A 19,246-nucleotide genomic window follows, 5' to 3' on the forward strand; every position below is an offset into this window, starting at 1 on the left:
TGGTCTTTCATGACTGGACTGTGACACAGGGTTAGATTTTTTTAAAGTTTGCCAGCGTTATAACTTGTGTTTGGAGACTCATTTGTTTATTTTTTTCTTCTCCAGTGACATTCTTTTGTGTGGATTTTTTTTACCTGTTCCCAAGATGGTGGGCTGTTTCCACATTTTGGTTATTATGAATAATATTGCTATGAACACCGGTGTACAAGTCTCTGTGTCTTGATATACATTTCCATTAATCTTGGGAGATACCTTAAAGTGGAACTGCTAACTCATATGACAACTCTGGGATTCACATTGTGAAGAATCACCACACCACTGAATTTCAACACCATTTACATTCCCAACCAGACACACATTCTGGTTCCAATTCCTCCACATTCCGGCTGACACTTGTTACTGTCTGTCATTTTGATTATAGCCATCCTAGTGGGTGTGAAGTGGCATCGTATTGTGATTTTAATTTGCATTTTCCTGATGGCTAATGATGAAGAGCATCTTTTCATTTGTTTGTTGTCACTTACATAACTTCTTGGAAGAAATGTATTTTCATATTCTTTGCCCATCTCTTTATTTGGGTTCTTACTCTTTTGCATATTAAGTTATAAGAATTTATTTTCTACCTTCTAGATGTTCATCTCTTATCAGATACATGTTTGTAAATGTCTTCTATTCTGCAGATTGCCAATTCACTTTCTTTATTATATATATATATATATATATATATATATATATATATATATATATATATATATATATATATATTCATTTTGACAAAGTTTGATTTTGGTAAGACTACCATTATAGTTGTTCCATGACCTATATCACCTAATAGGAAATCATGAAGAGTCTATGTTTTCTTCTAAGTATTTATAGTCTTAGCTCTTCTATTTAGGTTGTGATCCATGATGAATTACTTCTGTATACAATATTAGAATGCAGTAAAATTTCATTCTTTTGTAGAAGCATTTTAGTACCAATAGTTGAAATGATTATTCTTTTCCCATTAAGTTGTTTTGTCACCATTGTTGAAAGTCAATGATGATAAATATAGGTTTGTTTCTGAAGTTAAAATTCTATTTATGGAGCACTGAGGTCATAGCTCAAAGGGTAGAGACCCTTCCTAGCAAGCATGAGGCCTGATTTCAAAGTCCAGTATCACTTCTGCTACAACTATTGCTACTACAATTACTACTACTACTACTACTGCTGCTGCTACTACTACTATTAATAATAATAATAAATTCTACTTATGGATGTGTCTATTGTTATGCCAATGCAAGACAAATCTTAACTACTACATATTTTTAGTACTTTTCCTCGAACCCAGCTTTTACACCACCATCATAATTGTTTTGCTTCTCTGCTGAATATCCTAATGGCTCCATTCACATTAAGTAAAAACAGCCCCTGGCTGTTCTATGATCCATCTATCCCCACTTTCACTTCTCTAAACTTCATTTTTATTTTTAAAATTTTCAGGTCCTTGGTCTCCTTTGTTTCCAGCTCCTTGCTCAGCTCCTATACGCTTTTTGTCTAAGGACAATGTCTGAAAATCTAAAAGAAAAAAAAAGGAATTAATCTATTAAGCCCACCATAGGTGTCAGTGTGTTGAGTCCCTCTCAGATACCAAAATCTGCAGCTGATCAAGCTTCCTATATAATGACACCAAATGTGCTTTTATATAACCTCCATATAGCCTCAATGCACTTTAATCTCTAGATTACTTATAGATGAACAATATATAAACAGTTGTTAACTTTACCTTTAAGGAATGAGGGTAAGACAAACAGGACCTGCACATATTCAGTGCAGATTTATTATTCTGTCCGAATTATTTTCAATCCTAATTGATTGAAACCAGGGATGTGGAATCTTGCTAGATAGAGGGTTGACTATGGCACACACTCCCATCTCTACTCCATACTCACATATTCCACAACATTTTTAAAAACATGATTTTTTTAAAAAAAATTGAAATTAGCTGGGCATCAGTGGCTCATGCTTGTCACCTTGGCTATTCAGGAGGCTGAAATCTGAGGATATCAATTCAAAGTCAGCCTAGACAGAAAAGTCAAGAATACTCTTATCTCCAACAAACACTCAGACAAAGCCAGAAGTGGCACTGTGGCTCAAGTGGTAGAGCGCTACCCTTGAGAAGAAAGAGTCACAGGGACAGCACTCAGGCCCTGAGTTCAATTTCCACAGTAAAATTATAAGATCTTTTCTTTAAACCTTTAATAGCCAACAGATTCCATATGTAATATGGTGTGTGGATTAAATATATTTGGTGGGATGCATAATGGGACTTTTTAAAGTAAGAGTACCTAAAGCCCACTGAAACTCTGAGAAACAGGAGGGAAATAAAACGATCGAGAAAAGGTGTAAAATTGGTCAGCTGCTGCCATCCAGCTCCCATGCTCACCATGGTCAGTCCAACACTTGGTATTCTAGATCATTCCCATCACCTGGCAAAATGTTTTAGCATTTCCAGATAGTCCAGTCTCTAAGAAAAGCCTAGATTCTTATGGAAATTTTCTAATTTCTAAATGTTGACAACTGATCCAAGGTTTTAACAATCTTTAGGCCCACAAGCAAAACTGGGTCATATTGGGTTTGGAAACTCGAGTGCACAGCACTAATTTATACCCAAGATAGAAAAATGTAAGAAATTTCCCTCTGGGTAGTAGGAACATTGTAAGTTCTCCAATATAGGTTTTCAGGGAATCAGCAAGAGAATGATGACTTACTATATAAATGACTTACACCTTTATTTATAGGTCCAGAATTAGGTTCCATGTGAATATTATAAAATTATTTGAAGAATAATTAGTTTGATAATGAGTCTGCAGGTGAGAAACAGCTGTTTTGCCCCTGGGCTCAGGGTCACTGTCTCTGCTGTGTGACGAGTCAGCAATAATTAGAAGAACCCATGGTGCCAAACTAAATTAAAATTTTTCAAACCGTTACTCACTGTATGATATAATTTTGTTTCATGTTCCCAGGATAAGGAACTCAAATTAAGTCTCTATTCATTACAAAAATAGGCTAACTAATTTAAGGCTATGAACTATCTGTTTGTCAATGATATTGAATGGTTTCTATCTACTGTTAACAGATCATTTTGCACTAAAATAAATGGCAGTTGATTATATGCCAATGGTTTATTTAATAGCACTCAATTGTACTGAGCTCTGAAAGGTAATGGTCTCAGTGGACCCTCCTGCCTGCTATTTTTCTGAGAATAAAATATTGATGTAATTGGATTTCCCACCCACATTGATCCTGGAACGCCCAGATGGGTTCGGTTTAAGCAAAACTTGGGGAAGGAAGGAATTGTGATAATCATTGAATAAAGCTATTTATTTCAGGACACGAGGGGTATGTTTTAATTAAGCTGCCTTGTAACCTAGAGAAACTTTTGGATGATGTTTTTCAAAAGGCTAGGCATTGTTACAGAATTCCAGGTAGAGGCCAAGAAGAAAATACAAATTACAAGTGGGCATTAAACAAGCAAAGGGAAAAAAATTTTAAAAAGCAAAGAGAAGAAACTTTCAGACAGGTTTTGTGGGGAAATAGAGATCCTTGTGGTAACAAATCAGTGAGTTGGTTGCATTAGACTTAACGAAGAAAATGCTATAAAGCTTGCTACTCAACATCCTGTAAGGGAAAAAAGCAGCTTATTAATTGAATCTTCCGCTTTTTCAATCTGGCACTTTGCTATTCTATAGACATAGTTTCATAGCTTTGGCCACATCTTGCAAACAGCCAATTTCAGTGATGTGATGGTAGAAGCCAGACCACAAGGTTGAGCTTTTAATAGGATGAGCTTACTCTATTCAAAGTTCTTTTGGCCTATCCTTACAGTTGTACTCTGTTTTCTTTAGTCATCAACCTCTGGACTAATCCTGTTAATAGAATGATCTTTCCTGATTTCTTTCAAAATGCCTTCTCTGTTTCAATCCAACTTGAATGAGCAATTGAAATGCTTCATTTCGTCAGCATTCAAGAGGCAACATTAGCAACAATAATCAAAAGGTTCAAATCCTTACTGATTCTTCCCATCATTCCTGGAGAATTTAAGTTTTCAATATCTGGATAATGGCATATTCTTTTTAACATAGACCACACCCACACAAGAAGGGGATTTGTCAAATGGCCCCACCCAAAGTTATTTTGAGTTCTGTCCCTCTTTTAGCCATTAAAGAGAACAAAAATGGCTTCCTTCCCTTCAAGGTTAAGAGTCTTATAGACTTTTCTTCTTCCCAGGTTGGCTTTGAGCTCCGATCTTCAGATCCCAGCCTCCTGAGTACCTATTACAGTCATGAGCATCCAGTACCCAGCTTGTGTGAATAAGTCTTCTTGGGACAGTTGTATTCCTAAATTGATATGACTGGTGCCTTGTAAATTACTCATATTTTAAGAACACTGGAGATGCCCTTAGTTTGAAGAACTTCATTGTGATTCTTCTTTGTAAAAACCAAAAAGTTATGTGTTGGGTTTTCTGTGAATTTTTCCTTTAAGTAAATATACCTAGGAAGTATGTTTCAATATTCTTAAAATGGAAGGAGGAGGAAGAGGAGCAGGAAGAGGAGGAGCAGAAGGAGGGGGAGGGAGAGGAGAGGGAGGAGGTGGTAGAGTAAAAAGAAGAGGAGTAGGTGGAGGAAGAGGGAAGGAAAGAAGGGGGAAGAAGAGGGAAGAGAAGGAATGGGGAGAAGGGGGAGGAGGGGGGAGGAGAGGGGAGGAGGAAGAGGAGAGAAAGGAGGAGGAAGAAGGGGAGGGGAGAAATATGAAAGGAGAGTGAGCAACATTTGTATTTTCAGAATTTTTTAAAATAAATCTTAACGTGAGCATGTTTACAGACTATTGTAGACTCTTAGTACCATGAAATACACTTGTTATTAATAATAATTACAATTGAAAGAGAATAGACTGAGTGGTCATCAAAGCAAACTCTGGACCTGCTACCTGACTTGAACTACCACAATGAATAACATTCTCCGTTTAAGCAAAGGACTGAAGATCAGTTCCCTAAGTGTCTTACCAAAAAACAGCTGAGCAGGAGATTCCCTCTAAAAGTACACTGAGTCGTTGAACATGCATGGAGATGCAGACATCTGCCATAATTATTAGATTAGCGCATGAAGGAGTCCCTTGTGTAACTTGGGGGCAAATTAAGAAAAGTCTAGCTCCATGATTTTAACATTTTTAGTAGTTCATTTTTTTTTACCTCTAGGGAATCATAGGCACATTTTCTGTAGTAAAGAGGTAATTGGTAAATACTTTAGATTTTATTTTTCCCTCTTAATCCATGGAGAAATGTGAGTGTGGTAGGCAGGTAGGCATCCAAATGGCAGCCAGGGTAGATGAGGGAGTTTATACAAATTGGTATGCCAAGAGTCTAATATTAGTATTAACAGGCAAGCCGAATTTATTTCTCCAATTGTATTCTGGAAAAAAATGTATCAACACCTTATAAAAGTCTGAATCAAGGCTGTGTCAGGGCATTTTTTTTGAAAGCCACTTAATGGGAGAACAATGTCTAGTAAAAGAGGTCTAAAATTAGTTTCTTAAACCAAACCTCCCCCAAGAAGTAGTCAAAGGAAGCACATAGGAGGTCCCCACCTTGTTCTCCTCTGAACCTTACGTAATCTGTGGAGAGTTCGTTAACCTCTCGTTCCTCCATAATCAGAAAGAGGAGCTGACCTTACATCTCCAAGGCTAGAAAACAACTAAAAGTGAGTTGTGTGCTTTAATTTAAAAGTAAACCGTAAGTACAACATACTAGATGACAAAATGAAGATTATCAGAGAATCGAGCCTTAGAGTGTCAATTGTGGATGGGTAGTTGACTAAACCATGGGTGGTCTGGTATATACCATTAGAGTGTCATAGATCAATCCCCAAGGGCTTGATGATTCTGAACTCAAACATAAAGGGCAATTTGAAGACCTCCAACTCTGAGGACTTATGTATTCCAACTATGGCAAACCAATCCTCCTGGAAGTCCTGCCCTTGGTGTAGACCCTGCCCAAGAGGGTACATTCACACCAGCCAGTCCACAACCACCTATTATTTCCCTGGTGTCTTTGTTTTCTCCTCACTGTAATGAACAAAGTCTTGCCTTTGGAAAGCTTCTGCTGTTTAGAAGCTGTCTCACACCCATTGTATAATTGGGCTTATTCATCCTTCACAAAGGAAAAGTCATATGTGAGTCACCACGGCTTACAAGTAAGTGGTGGAACTTAAGCTAGAATCCTTCTACATAGAGATTCCTAGCCACTTGTTAGACCACATGATTTCCTGAATCTCTGAAATTGTGGAATTCTGTAACCTCCTTCTCGTACCCTAAAAAGTGTCCATACACACACACACACACACACACACACACACACACACACACACACACACACACACACACACCACACATACTGTTTAGTTTAAACTAAGCAGTACATATTGAACAAATACTCTCTGAATTCCTTAGACTATTTCAAAAATTATTCACACCCAACAACTAAAGTCACCGCGTCTTCCTTCCTCCTTCCATTACCAATTTCTCAGAGTACTTGGTAGAAAGCCAGACTTCCCTCACAGCGGCTCTATTCAATGGCTGAACCTTCACCTTCCCCATCCAAGACTAAGGTGGCAAACACTCCATCTAGAGGATGTGTAGCTGTATTACCAGGACTCAGAGAATTCATCTCTCTACTTCATTTCAGAATCCCCTCTGTCGCATATTCTTCCTGCTTTTGACCTAGTACACAAACTGTCCTATTTGGTTTCACCAATGCTACTCTCTCACTTACTGATTTAGATCCTTGCTGTCTCTAGTGGCAAATCTCTGACATCCTATTGGCTGTAGGAAGTAAGAGAGAGAGAGAGAGAGAGAGAGACAGACAGACAGACAGACAGACAGACAGACAGACAGATAGATAGATAGACAGACAGACAGAGACAGAAAGAGAGAGAGAGATATCATATGTGACCTCTGAGCAAGCACTGTAAAAACTGCCAGTAACTGTGGATTTAAAAATACTTAGGGAGAGATGGATCCATGACCACACAGCCTGCTGCACCACCTACAAGCGTAAGGCCTTTGAAGCCAGGCTTGGTATCCTAAAGGACTAAAGAAATGGTGAGCAGAAATTTTTGCGGTGGCTTTAATTCATAATGTAATTGTAACCCCTCTGTACGGTATTTTCACAATAAAAAAGTGAAAACAATAAATAAAAATTTTCTCTCAAATTGTATATTACTAAATGGACTTTGAAGTATTTGGACACCATTTTCCTAAGTCTTCACAGCCCTGACTTCATGCTCTGGCCTCCACCCACATGTTGAGTCCTCAAAATGGAGTTCCCTAGCCACACCAAGTAAGCTCTGAAGAGCAAGCCTCTCTTGTCTGTGTCATGCCTCCCAGTGCTAATAGCTCCCTGAAGTTTCCATCTTGTTGTCTTTCTTCATGAGTAGAATGTGAGTTCCAGGAGGGACAGAACTCTTGTCCATCCCATCCACAGCTCCTGGTTCTCTTATGTATGAAAGGCACTCTATTAAGCATTTTTTATATATTAGCACAATGATTTTCCAAACATAAAATTTTTATCTAGGCAAAGCCTCCTGGAAAATGAGCTGCATGACCCAGAAAATGAAACAAACAGAAAAACCAAGGGAGCAGTGATAGGTTCCAGCCTTTCTGGGATCGTCAGATCTCTTACAATCTTATTTTATTCTCTTACAAACTCTATTGGATATGAATTAACATCAGTCTCTTTTTACATATTTAGACAGTGAGACTGAAGAAAATTGAAGGACTCTTTCAAGGTTACATAAACTCATAAGAATCGGGACAAGGTCACAAATCATCAACTCCATCGAACCCCAAAGCCCTTTCCAAACCAAAATCCCCCAAAAAGGCTATTTTCTGAAATGCTGGGGATGTCTTTCCGGAATAGGTTAACATTAAGCTGGTATTTTCAGGGCTTATTTGAATAAGATTGGAATAGCTTATTGTAGCGTTTAATAATTAATTGCTGTAGGTATATGAAGAGTGACTTTTTCTTAATGAAAAATTTCAAGATGATATTATAATGTTAATATTCTCAGGAAGTACTCTCTTGTCACATGGATCCCAATATTAATAGGAGAAAGAGTATTCATATTTTTCCACTGATAATTCTTGAAAGCCAAAGTATTTAAGAATCTTCATTGAGGCAAATTCTATTATATGAAAAGTAGCTGTTGGCAGTTTCTAAGAACATAATAAGTCTCTCTAGGAAAACGCTGGTTTCAAAAGGAGATTTCAAAAGGGATTGAAGAATATTCTATGGTTTTCTGAATTTTCATTAAAAGTAAAGGACTTTTTTTTTGGCTGTGGCTATGAGAAGTCAGCGGAAACAAGAATGTTCCTTTTGCATTATTTGGTGAGGAGAATTATAGCACCTTTTTCCCCATTCAATATGAGAAGCACACAGATTTCAGGGTATAGATTCACAGCTAAAGAACACCTGCTAAGAATTTTATTATCACTAAGCTATATTACCTAGTGTTATCTGTTCTCAAGATGACCTCTATGAGAAAAGATGGTGATCCCCAAACCCTTAGCTTTACTGGACTGTCTGTGTGCAACTCTCTTCAGCCTTTGAGTTTGACCTTTAGCCATGCAAGTCCATATTCAGAGGGGATGGGATAAAATATACACAACATGGAATTTTCCATTTCACTGTTTTTAAGTGCCTAGTTCTTTGGCACTAAGTATATTCACGTTGTTATGTGACCATCACCCCAGTCTACCTTTAGAATATGTTCATCTTCCTAAACTGTAACTCTGTTCCCATTAAACCCTAATTTTCCATCCGCTTCTGTATAAATTTGGTAGGGTATCTCACATAAATGAAATCATATAGTAATTTTCATTATCATTCCACATTCTTGACCTTTATTTCTTTCCTTGGTTTATCCCCTGTTGTCACTGTTCTTGATTTTGTTACCCTGTGTCTTGTGCATACGTTTATCTGATTTGGGGAAGGGAAAGGAAATAACAAAATGCTAAGACAAATGACAAAGGGTGAACCAATGGAACATTGATACTAACAAGACAATATGTTGGAAGTGAACTTTATAACTTGGGGGTGAGGGTAGTCAGGGGAGAGGGAAAATGGGAGAAAAGGGATGAGAAACAATGCTTGACAGAAATATATTCATTACCTTACTTATTCATTACCTTAACCCCTCTGTACATCACTCTTACAATAAAGTAAAAATTTAAAACAAATGTGAAATCCTCAAAAAAAAATGAAGCTATTCCTTAATATCAACCATGAATTTATCCAAAGATCAGGCCCTTTGAAAAGGTAATGGTTTGGGGGGCTTTGTTTTGTTTTGTTTTTGTGATTTGATTTGTTTGCTTTTAAATACTGGGTTTATACATTCCATATTAATAATGCCAAAAGTCTGAACTATTTTATCAAAAAAAATGGTTAAGAGCATATCATTTACTCTTTCCTTCATTCAAAAAGGAAAAGAAAAAACCCTGGAGGCATCTTAAGTCAACACTCTGCCCCCAGCAAGGAATGCTGAGAACTGCAGTCACAGAGATTCAACATGGGAAAGAACCAAAAAGTAATAATAATTTTTTTATTGCTATAGCTTTTTGGTAAGCTACTGTTATGCTCTTCATGATTTCTATCTCTGTAATCTTGTCTATTTGCCCAGATGGTTCAGGAGGGAAAAGAGGGATAGTGAGGTAAAGGAGAAAACTTCCCACACATGCTTTCAAAGTAGCTATGCATCCCATCAAGGTGAACCAGAGCCCCAGAAGGAGAATCTAATGGTGGCAGTGCTCAGTGGTGAGGATGAGGCTAGTGGTGAGGCTACTGAAGAGGAAGCAGGGAGAGGATGCCCAGGACTGAAGGTAAGGCCCGTTGGAGGGGACTGCTATGTGGCTCCATCAGCCTATAGTCAGCTCCAAGCTCGAATGCTCTGGTCAGCAAAGCCAAGGCTATGGGAGCAATCAGGATACAGGGTAGCAACTGAGAGATGGTCCTAGTCCCAGAGACCCTGTGAAGATAGTCCCATAGAATTCAGTTTGCAGAGGGGTGTGTGTGTGTGTGTGTGTGTGTGTGTGTGTGTGTGTGTGTGTGTGTGTGTGTGTGTGTGTGTGTGTGTGTGTGTGTGTGTGTGTGTGTGTGTGTGTGTGTGTGTGTGTGTGTGTGTGTGTGTGTGCTTAAGTGTGTCGGGAGGAGCTGACAGAGGACAGAGTCCTGGTTAAAGAAAAATACCGTGTTTGAATGCTTGCTAATTTACTATTGTCTGTCAACCTAAATGCTTGGTGTCCAGTCATATTCCATCCTCACAGTACCTCGTCAATGTGGGCAGTTAAGAAGGATCACCTTTCTGGAACCAGGGAGACTGCTTGAAGCCTCCAGGTTGTTTTTCAAGAATGTTCTGTTTTGCTTCTTCAACAATTGACCCCCTTTGCCTCTCTCTCTCTCTCTCTCTCTCTCTCTCTCTCTCTCTCTCTCTCTCTCTCTCTCTCTCTCTCTCTCTCTCTCTCTCTCTCTCTCTCTCCCCTTCCCTCTCTCCCTCTCTCTGCTTGTAGCATAAGGTGATGAGGGCAATTTTTTTTCTAGAGAAAACAGTACTTAGTGTACACCATCATTCGTACACCATGCTTCTCCTACACATGCTTTGAGGGTAGATAGAAATGAATTGCTCACCCCAGGTCAACGTTATAAGAAGATACAGGTGGACCCATTGCAACAATGAGAAGTACAAGTCGTTATGTCAAAACCAAACTTTACAACTTTGGTGGGGGGGGGGCGGGGGGAGGATGGGAAGGGATGGGAAGGGGAAACAAAGGAGGAGGCTACAATGCTTGATAAAAAATGTACTCATTATCTTGCCCATGTAATTGTAACCCCTCTGTACAGTATTTTTACAATAAAAAAATTAAAATTAAAAAAGAAGAAAGATCAGATAATCTTCAGTTCAGGTGAACAGAAACCACCTTGCTCATCACCCTTCTTCCTAATCTCCACCTCTGTCAGGGGTCTGGGAAATGAGCAGGGCTTAAGCCCAGTACAATAGATATACATAGGGAGATGCAGTGGGCTAGGGCTGACATAACAGCTTACTATAAACCAATTGACCTAAAATAGCAGAAATGTATTTCCTCACATTCCTGGAGGCTGCAAGTACACAACCAAGATATCAACAGGACCTTCATCCCCTGAGACTCTAGGTAGAATCCACCTTTGCTTCTTCCTGGCTTCTGCTAGTAGCTGTTGATATTTGGCATCTCTTTAGCTGGCAGTGTTGTCATTCCATCACTGCCTCAGTCATTATATAGCATTTTCTCTATATGTCTCTGTCCTCATGAGGTACTTCCTTCTAATAAGAACACCAGTCAGACATTATCCGAAAAGACATGTACTCTTTACCTGACTTATATAAATGTAAGCCTTCTGTACATCACTTTTATAAAAAACAATTTAATTTTTTTAAAAAAGAACACTAGTCATAGCCAGGCTACAGTGACTCACTCCTGTAATCTCAGCAACTTGGGAAGTCAAGATCAAAGGACTTATGCCTCATGGTTACCTTGGGGGAAAAAAGTTCAGATGATTTCATGTCAACAAATACAAAGCAAGGCAAAATGGTGCCTTCTTGTCATCTCACCTTAAAAGGAAGTGTAAATAGGAGGAATAAAGTCCATGCATGCCCAGGCATGAACACAAGACCCTATTTGAAAAATAACCAAAACAAAAAGATGTGGCTCCAGTGGTAGACCATGTGCCTTGCACATGCTGGAAGAAGAAGAAAATGGAGAAGAAGGAGGAAGAGGAAGTAGAGGAGAAAGAAGAAAAGGAGGAGGGCGAGGAGGAGAAGAGCAGTCATATTTCATTAGGACCAAAAGCAATATTCTCATCTAATCTGATTATATCACATAGTCCCTATTTCCACAATAAGTCACATTTACAGGTCTCAAAAACAAACATATTTTTGTTTTTGTTTTGTTGTTGTTGTTGTTATTGATTTGTTTTATTTTTGTGCCAGTCCCTGGCCTTGAACTCAGGTCCAGGGCACTATGAGTTTTTGTGCTCAAAGCTAGTGCTCTACTATTTGAGACACAGCTCCACTTCCAGCTTGTTGGTATTTAACTGGAGATAGAAGTCTCATGGACTTTCCTGCCCAGGTTGGCTTTGAACCACAATTCTCAGATCTCAGTCTCCTGAGGAGGCAGAATTACAGGTATGGGGCACCACCCCGGCTTCAGCATACATTTCTGAAGACGCAATTCCGACCAAAATAAAACTCTAATCTCAAAGGATTGCCTCATCTGGGGTCCAGACACTTTGCTTTGATTTTTGCTTGCAGTTTCCAAAACGCTTTGCCAAGACTTTCATACTGCTCCTCTGCCCCCTTTCTGTGTGTGTTTGTTATTCTTGGCTACTCAATCAAGCTTCTTTTTACTGGCGCCACCTGAAAAACCTACTGATCCTTTGGTATTTCTTTGCCTGCCTTGATGTGGATACTGAGCCATGTGGTTTCAGAGAATGACTCCAGACTGGTCCCAAGCACCAGGTCCCTTTTCTGCCATTGCCAATGTTTCTGCCCCATCCCCAGACCCAGCACTCCCCTGGCCCAGATGCCCTACATACCCCCTCAGTCTCCTCTTTACTCAATCCATAATTGGTCTTCTACTACTAGCCAGGCCTGGCTCAGTCCAACTAGAGCATTTGTTTTCCAAAACCAAATTTCCCTCTTTTACTTTTTAGGCATTTTAAATAAAGATCATGTTCATAATGCCAAAAAGATAACCCCAAGATTTGTACTTTATTATAATTCTTATACTGCTTTAAACATTGGTATTTATCCCATTTCCTCAAACTGATTTTGATATGCAGGGGAAAAAAATCACTTAACTTTAAGCATCATGGTAAATAATTTATGCTTGCGCAGGGGCCAATTAGGAGAAATAATTTCATCAAAAATCAAATAATTAAATCGGTTCAAGTTTACACTAACAAAAAAATGCAAATGGAAAGCTACAGTGGTTTTTCAAATTTTTGGATCACAATATAATAAATCTTAACCATAAAATATTTGATGGCAAATTTTGCTTTTACTTTAATCATAGGATTAATTAGATTTATCCTCCATTTACTTTGCTTCTGTTGGCTTGGTTGTAAGTCAAATTCACACAGAGGAGCCACTACAGCTAGCCCCCAAGCCCACCACCCTTTCTAAACAATAGTTCCTGGTCATCTCAGAAAGACATAAAAATCTCGCGGGTCTGTAAAAAGTGAGGCCTTTTCTAGGAAGCCACAATTTTCATTCCTTCAGCACAAAGATGGCCAACTGCAGAATTAAACAGACTGAATTTGCCCATATCCATGTCCTCTTAAAACTGTGAAGCATCCCTTTGCTCACAATTTATAAAAAGATTAACAGCCTGGCCATGCTTACAGTCTACAAACATAAACTTAATGACATCATTAAAATCTTCCAACTGCCCACATGCATGAACCTAAAAGATGAAAACTTACAATTTTCCTACTACGAGTCATGCTGGCTATTGATCTGTGCATGTATTTCTCTCATCTGCCTTATGATTTCCCACCCCCCTTACGAAGTTTTAAAATAAATCATCCTCATTAAATGAAAAGTAGAACTGACCAGCCCATGCATTGCTGTTATCTAAACTCAGCTCTGTCTTCCAGCCCACTATTTGTGCTCTTCAGGCCACCAGAGACTGAATGGAATATTTCCATCCCCTTCCAGGAATACATACTAGTATTTACTAGTACTTATGTAAAATAATTTTCCAGAATCATTTTTCAAAAGCTGAATGCTCAGTTGACTTATAAAGTCTAAAATGGATTAATAAGAAAGAAATAGACAGTCCCTGATGCACAGGTTATCAATTTTATGCATAAGATGAGTAAGCCTTACATATTTCAGTTAAGCTGGAATTACAATAACCCCCATTTCCCCCAGGAGAAATAGTGGCTGCCACAAAAATGAAGATGTGCTTCATCTTACTTGCAAAACAGAAAATATTCCTGGCCAGATTTAAAGGATTGGTATGGGCTGTTCTAAACCTGTTCTAAACTGCATTGACATAACCACAGTGATCTGACTAATTGAAGGTAACCTTTTTGTCTATTCATTTCTTATTTTGTTCAACAAATATTTATTGAGCATCTATCAGGAACACCACACTGAACCAGAACCTTTAGATTCAAAGATAAAGAAAAAATATTTCACCTTATCAGTGATTCAATCTATTTTCTTTTCTGCCATCTCTATATACTTCCTTTGGCTCTATTAGCCAGATTTTAGAGTTATAAGCAACAGAAGAAGCCTTCTCTAGCTAATGTCCAAATACAGAAATCTTTTGAAGGATGAGGAACAGTTGACAAAGCAAAAACCACGGTCTCTCAAAGGACTGAAGTCAGATCCCTTATAGGCTTTTAGGTGATTGAAAAAAAATACAAGTTTTAGGTTGCTGGCTGTTTTCAGTCCTTGTGATGTCATGTATGGGTTTTAATTAGCTTACAGTCTATCATGTAATGATCCTTCTCTTGACATACTCATCAAGATGGGAAGGGGAAACAAAGGAGGAGGCAACAATGCTGGATAAGAAATGTACTCATGGGCTGGGGAAGATGGCTCAGTGGTAGAGCACTTGCCTTGCATGCCTGAGGCCCTGAGTTCAATTCCTCAGCACCACATAAGCAAAAAGAAAAAAGCCAGAAGTGGCGCTGTGGCTCAAGTGGTAGAGTGCTAGCCTTGAGCTGAAGAGCTGAGGGACAGCACCCAGGCCCAGAGTTCAGGCCCCACGACTGGACCCAAAAAAAAAAAAAAGAAATGTACTTATTACCTTGCCCATGTAATTGTAACCCCTCTGTATGGTAACTTCACAAAAAAAAAGATTGTCTCAAAAGAAGAACTTGGATAAGCAGAATAGCCTCGTCTTAGTCCTTTACCCTCCTGTACCGCAACATAATTTTCTCCCATCCAAAGGCTTAATCTCACCCCAGACTTGAACAGTGATACAGTTCACCAGCTCAAGAAATCAGTATTTGTTCATTGCTGCCTCAATTATCTCTCAAGCTTATACAGGATCCTAATAACTTGGTTCTACTTTTCTTAAATTTTATTTTATTGTAAAGATGCTGAACAGATGGGTTACAGTTACATAAATAAGGTAATGAGTACATTTCCTATTGAGCATTGTTACCTCCTCCTTTGTTTTTCTTCTATCCCTTCCCTCCCCCACCTCCCCCACTCCCCCACCCATCCCCCAAAGTGGTAAAGTTCATTTCCAACATAGTGTCTTGTGAGTATCACTGTTACAATGGGTCATCCTGTGTCCTTGTTTCAGCATTTTGTTATTCCCCTTCCCCTCCCCAAAGTAGATAAATGTATATACAAGATGCAGGGCACCAAAATCAAATACAACGACAATACAGGGGATATACCATAGGGGAAAAAATAAATAAATAAATAAATAAACAAATAAATAAATGAAAAAAAGCTGGACACCAGTAGCTCATGCCTGTAATCCTACTCAGGAGGCTGAGATCTGAGGATCGTGGTTCAAAGCCAGCCCAGGCAGGGAACTCTGTGAGACTCTCATCTCCAATAAACCACTCAGAAAACCAGAAGTAGAACTGTGACTCAAGTGGTAGAGCGCTAGCCTTGAGCTGAAAAGCTAAGGAACAGCGGCCAGGCCCCCACAACTGACAAAAAGAGAAAGAAAGAGAGAGAGAGAGAGAGAGAGAGAGAGAGAGAGAGAGAGAGAGAGAGAGAGAGGGAGGAAAGAAAGAAAGAAAGAAAGAAAGAAAGAAAGAAAGAAAGAAAGAAAGAAAGAAAGAAAGAAAGAAAGAAAGAAAGAAAGAAAAAAATATAGTACATTAAAAACAACAACAAAGGAAAACCTCTTGTGTCTATATCTTGGGGTTCATTTAGTTTAGCATCATCTTATATGGTCATATGTACCTAGCTTTTGACCTTTTCTGCTCATCTGACAAATAAGGGAAAACATGGGACCTATATTTCTTTGGGTCTGGCTTGCTTCACTTAATGTAATTTTTTCCCAAGTCTCTCCATTTCCTAACAAATGGGGCAGTGCCACTTTTTCTGATGGAAGCATAGAATTTCACTGTGTATATATACCACACTTTCTTGAATCCATTCTTCTACTGATTGCATTAAACTGCAGAGCTTCTGCATGGCAAAGGACATAGCTAGCAAGAGCAATAGAAAGTTCATGGATTGGGAGAAGATCTTCACTAGCCATACAACAGACAAGGAACTCATATCTAAAATAAACTTAAACCTCAAAAAAATAAATCCCCCCAAAACAAATTCTCAAACAAACAAACACCAGATTAATAAGTGGGCTAAAGACTTAAAGAGAAACTTCTCTGAAGAGGAAATAAGAATGGCCAATAGACACATGAAGAAATTCTCAACTTCTCTGGCTATAAAAGAAATGCAAATCAAGACAACATTGAGATTCCACCTCATCCCAGTTAGAATTGCTATAATCAAGAAATCTAATAAGAACAGATGCTGGAGGAGATATGGCCAAAAGGTAACCCTACTGCACTGTTGGTGGGAGTGTAAACTTGTTCAACCACTCTGGAAAGCAGTATGGAGGTTTCTCAAAAGACTCTACATAGAGCTCCCCAAGACCCAGCAATCTCACTTCTGGGCATTTACCCCAATGATCACAAACAAGGCCATACTAAAGCTACCAGCACAACTATGTTTATTACAATATTATTCACCATAGCTAAGATTTGGTTCTACTTTTGTTGCTGAGGACCTGAGTCCCAGGAATCACACATCTATCATCTTGATAACTCTAGTTGCTCTAGTAACTATAGTAATTCTAGTATTTAAGAACCATCGGTGCTTGATACATGCTCAGCAAAAGGTCTTGTCTTCTTTCTCTGCATTGTCCACACATTCTAGTCCCTACCAAACTAGAATTCTGCCTTCTAGTCTCAGAACTAACCTCTCTCCTTACTTCTACTCTAAAAGTTAGAAACTACATTTGACTCTGGGGTATAAAACTAAAAGGCTACAAAACAACACTTTTGAACCCATGTAAATTTTTAGTGAATTTTACCTTGCAGAACCATAGCTAATCATCTGCAAAACCGGTACAATAGATAAATAGGTAGACAGATAGATAGAAAGATAGATAGATAGATAGATAGATAGATAGATAGATAGATAGATAGATAGATAGATAGATAGATAGATAGATGAAGATGTAGATATAGATCTGAGTAGATCATTATGCTGCAGAGAATTAAATGACATTACATATTATATTATAGCAGAGTGTCTACAGATAGTAAAATTATCAATAATACAGCTTTGCATATTCATGTCTCCAAATTTTATACATTTCTTTTTTTTATTGTGAAAATATCGTACAGAGGAGTTACAATTACATGGGCAAGGTAATGAGTGCATTTCTTATCAAGCATTGTTGCCTCCTCCTTTGTTTCCCCTTCCCATCCCTTCCCATCTCCCTCCCACCCCACACCCTGACCCCCAGCCAAAGTTGTAAAGTTCATTTTTCGACATAACATCTTGTATATCTCATTGTTGCAATGGGTCCACCTGTATCCCTATTTAGATGATTTGTTTTTTCCCTTCCCCTCCACAAATTATACCAATGTCAAATACAGTGAGAGCAGGGGTTATACCATGGGGGAGGGACATACAAAGCAACAAAGAAATCATCTTATAAATATGTTAGAAACAATCGCAAGAAAGCAAAAACATTTGAATCCTTATCTTGGGGTTCATTTTGCCTAACATCAACTTATCTCACCATTTCTGCTTGTCTCAGACATATACTAGTTATTGCAAATAAGGGAAACCATGAAATCTATGTTTCTTTGTGCCTGGCTTACTTCACTTAATTTTTTTCCAAGTCTTTCCATTTTCTAACAAATGGAGCAATGTCATTCCTTCTGATGGAGGCATACAATTCCATTGTGTATATATACCACATTTTCTTGATCCATTCATCTACTGAGGGGCATCTGGGTTGGTTCCATATCTTAGCTATGGTAAATAATGCTGCAATAAACATAGTTGTGCTGGTAACTTTAGTACACATTTCTTGTTACATGACGCTCTTTGGGCTCCAATCCTCTGCTTATATCAACCTTCAAGACTTTGCCACACTCTGGCTTGGCAACTCATACTTGTGACTCTCCACCTCTGCCTATATCCTCCACTCCCAGTATCCCTTTAGTCTGTCTCAGCCCCCATCAAACTAGGTTCCCTCCTTGTAGGTCAGCAAGCTCAAGCCTAAACATCTCTCAGCTTACTCTTCCCTGCAGCCTACTAGTCAGGGCCAAAAGACCTGGAACTTCTTGCCTTCATTAGACATTTGTGAGAACAGTGTGCCTACTCAGGAAACTCATTTCTGGGGGCACTCAACACTCATTCACCAGATTGCTTAGTAAGTTTTGATTTGGTTTTTGTATGGTTTTTTTTCTGTAATTATTTGGATGAATCTTTAGTTGCTTAAGCACAGGAAATGCACTTTTCCCTCCTCAGCAAATAGTTTATGTAAACACATTGATCACTGTGTGAGCACCACGCTCTGAGGCACACAGGATACCAACCTGCATTCTCAAAACCACCACAAGACTCACAAGCAGAGACACCATTGCTGCCCATCACCTTTCATTTTAACCAGCAAACAGCGAGGACAGGAGTAGCCAAAAAATAACTCTAAACAATGAAATACTAAAGACCTTGCTTAAGCTTCAGTTCTAGACAACGCTCTATCAGTGAATGAAGAGCTCAAGGAATCTTAACAACCAGCACGCAAAGCAAGAAATAAAGCATTGGACCAGACACAGGGTGCATGCCTGTAGCCCCAACTACTTAAGTGGCAGAGATAGGAATATTGTGGTTTGAGGTCAGCCAAAGCAAGAATTGGAGAGTTTGTGTTTATTCTTTGTGCCTAAAGGAAACTGTTTCTATTACCCATGGGCAAAGATAAAATCTGACCACTAAATCTAGAGCTAATGCAGGTCCCCTGGAAACCTGGTGGGCATTCCTTTGAACTAAGAATACAGTGTGTCCTCACTGTTGTCTCCTGGGGTCACATTAATGAGGATTTGATCAGAGATAAGACCACAAAGGCCAGGAAACCAGGACACAGAATCCAAAAACAGGCCACTAAGATCTGAGAACAG

At 38.8% G+C, this 19,246-nt stretch overlaps 1 long non-coding RNA gene across 3 annotated transcripts in view; it reads right to left on the bottom strand.

Moving 5' to 3' along the window:
• LOC138829122 (uncharacterized) overlaps positions 1-19,246 on the bottom strand; it is a 165,480-nt gene that overhangs the window by 80,822 nt on the left and 65,412 nt on the right. The gene's annotated exons all lie outside the window — the stretch shown is intronic.

The sequence above is a fragment of the Dipodomys merriami genome, unplaced genomic scaffold (genome assembly GCF_024711535.1).
Source record: "Dipodomys merriami isolate MVZ:Mamm:240054 unplaced genomic scaffold, mDipMer1.0.p SCAF_1, whole genome shotgun sequence".
NCBI classification, from domain to species: domain Eukaryota; kingdom Metazoa; phylum Chordata; class Mammalia; order Rodentia; family Heteromyidae; genus Dipodomys; species Dipodomys merriami.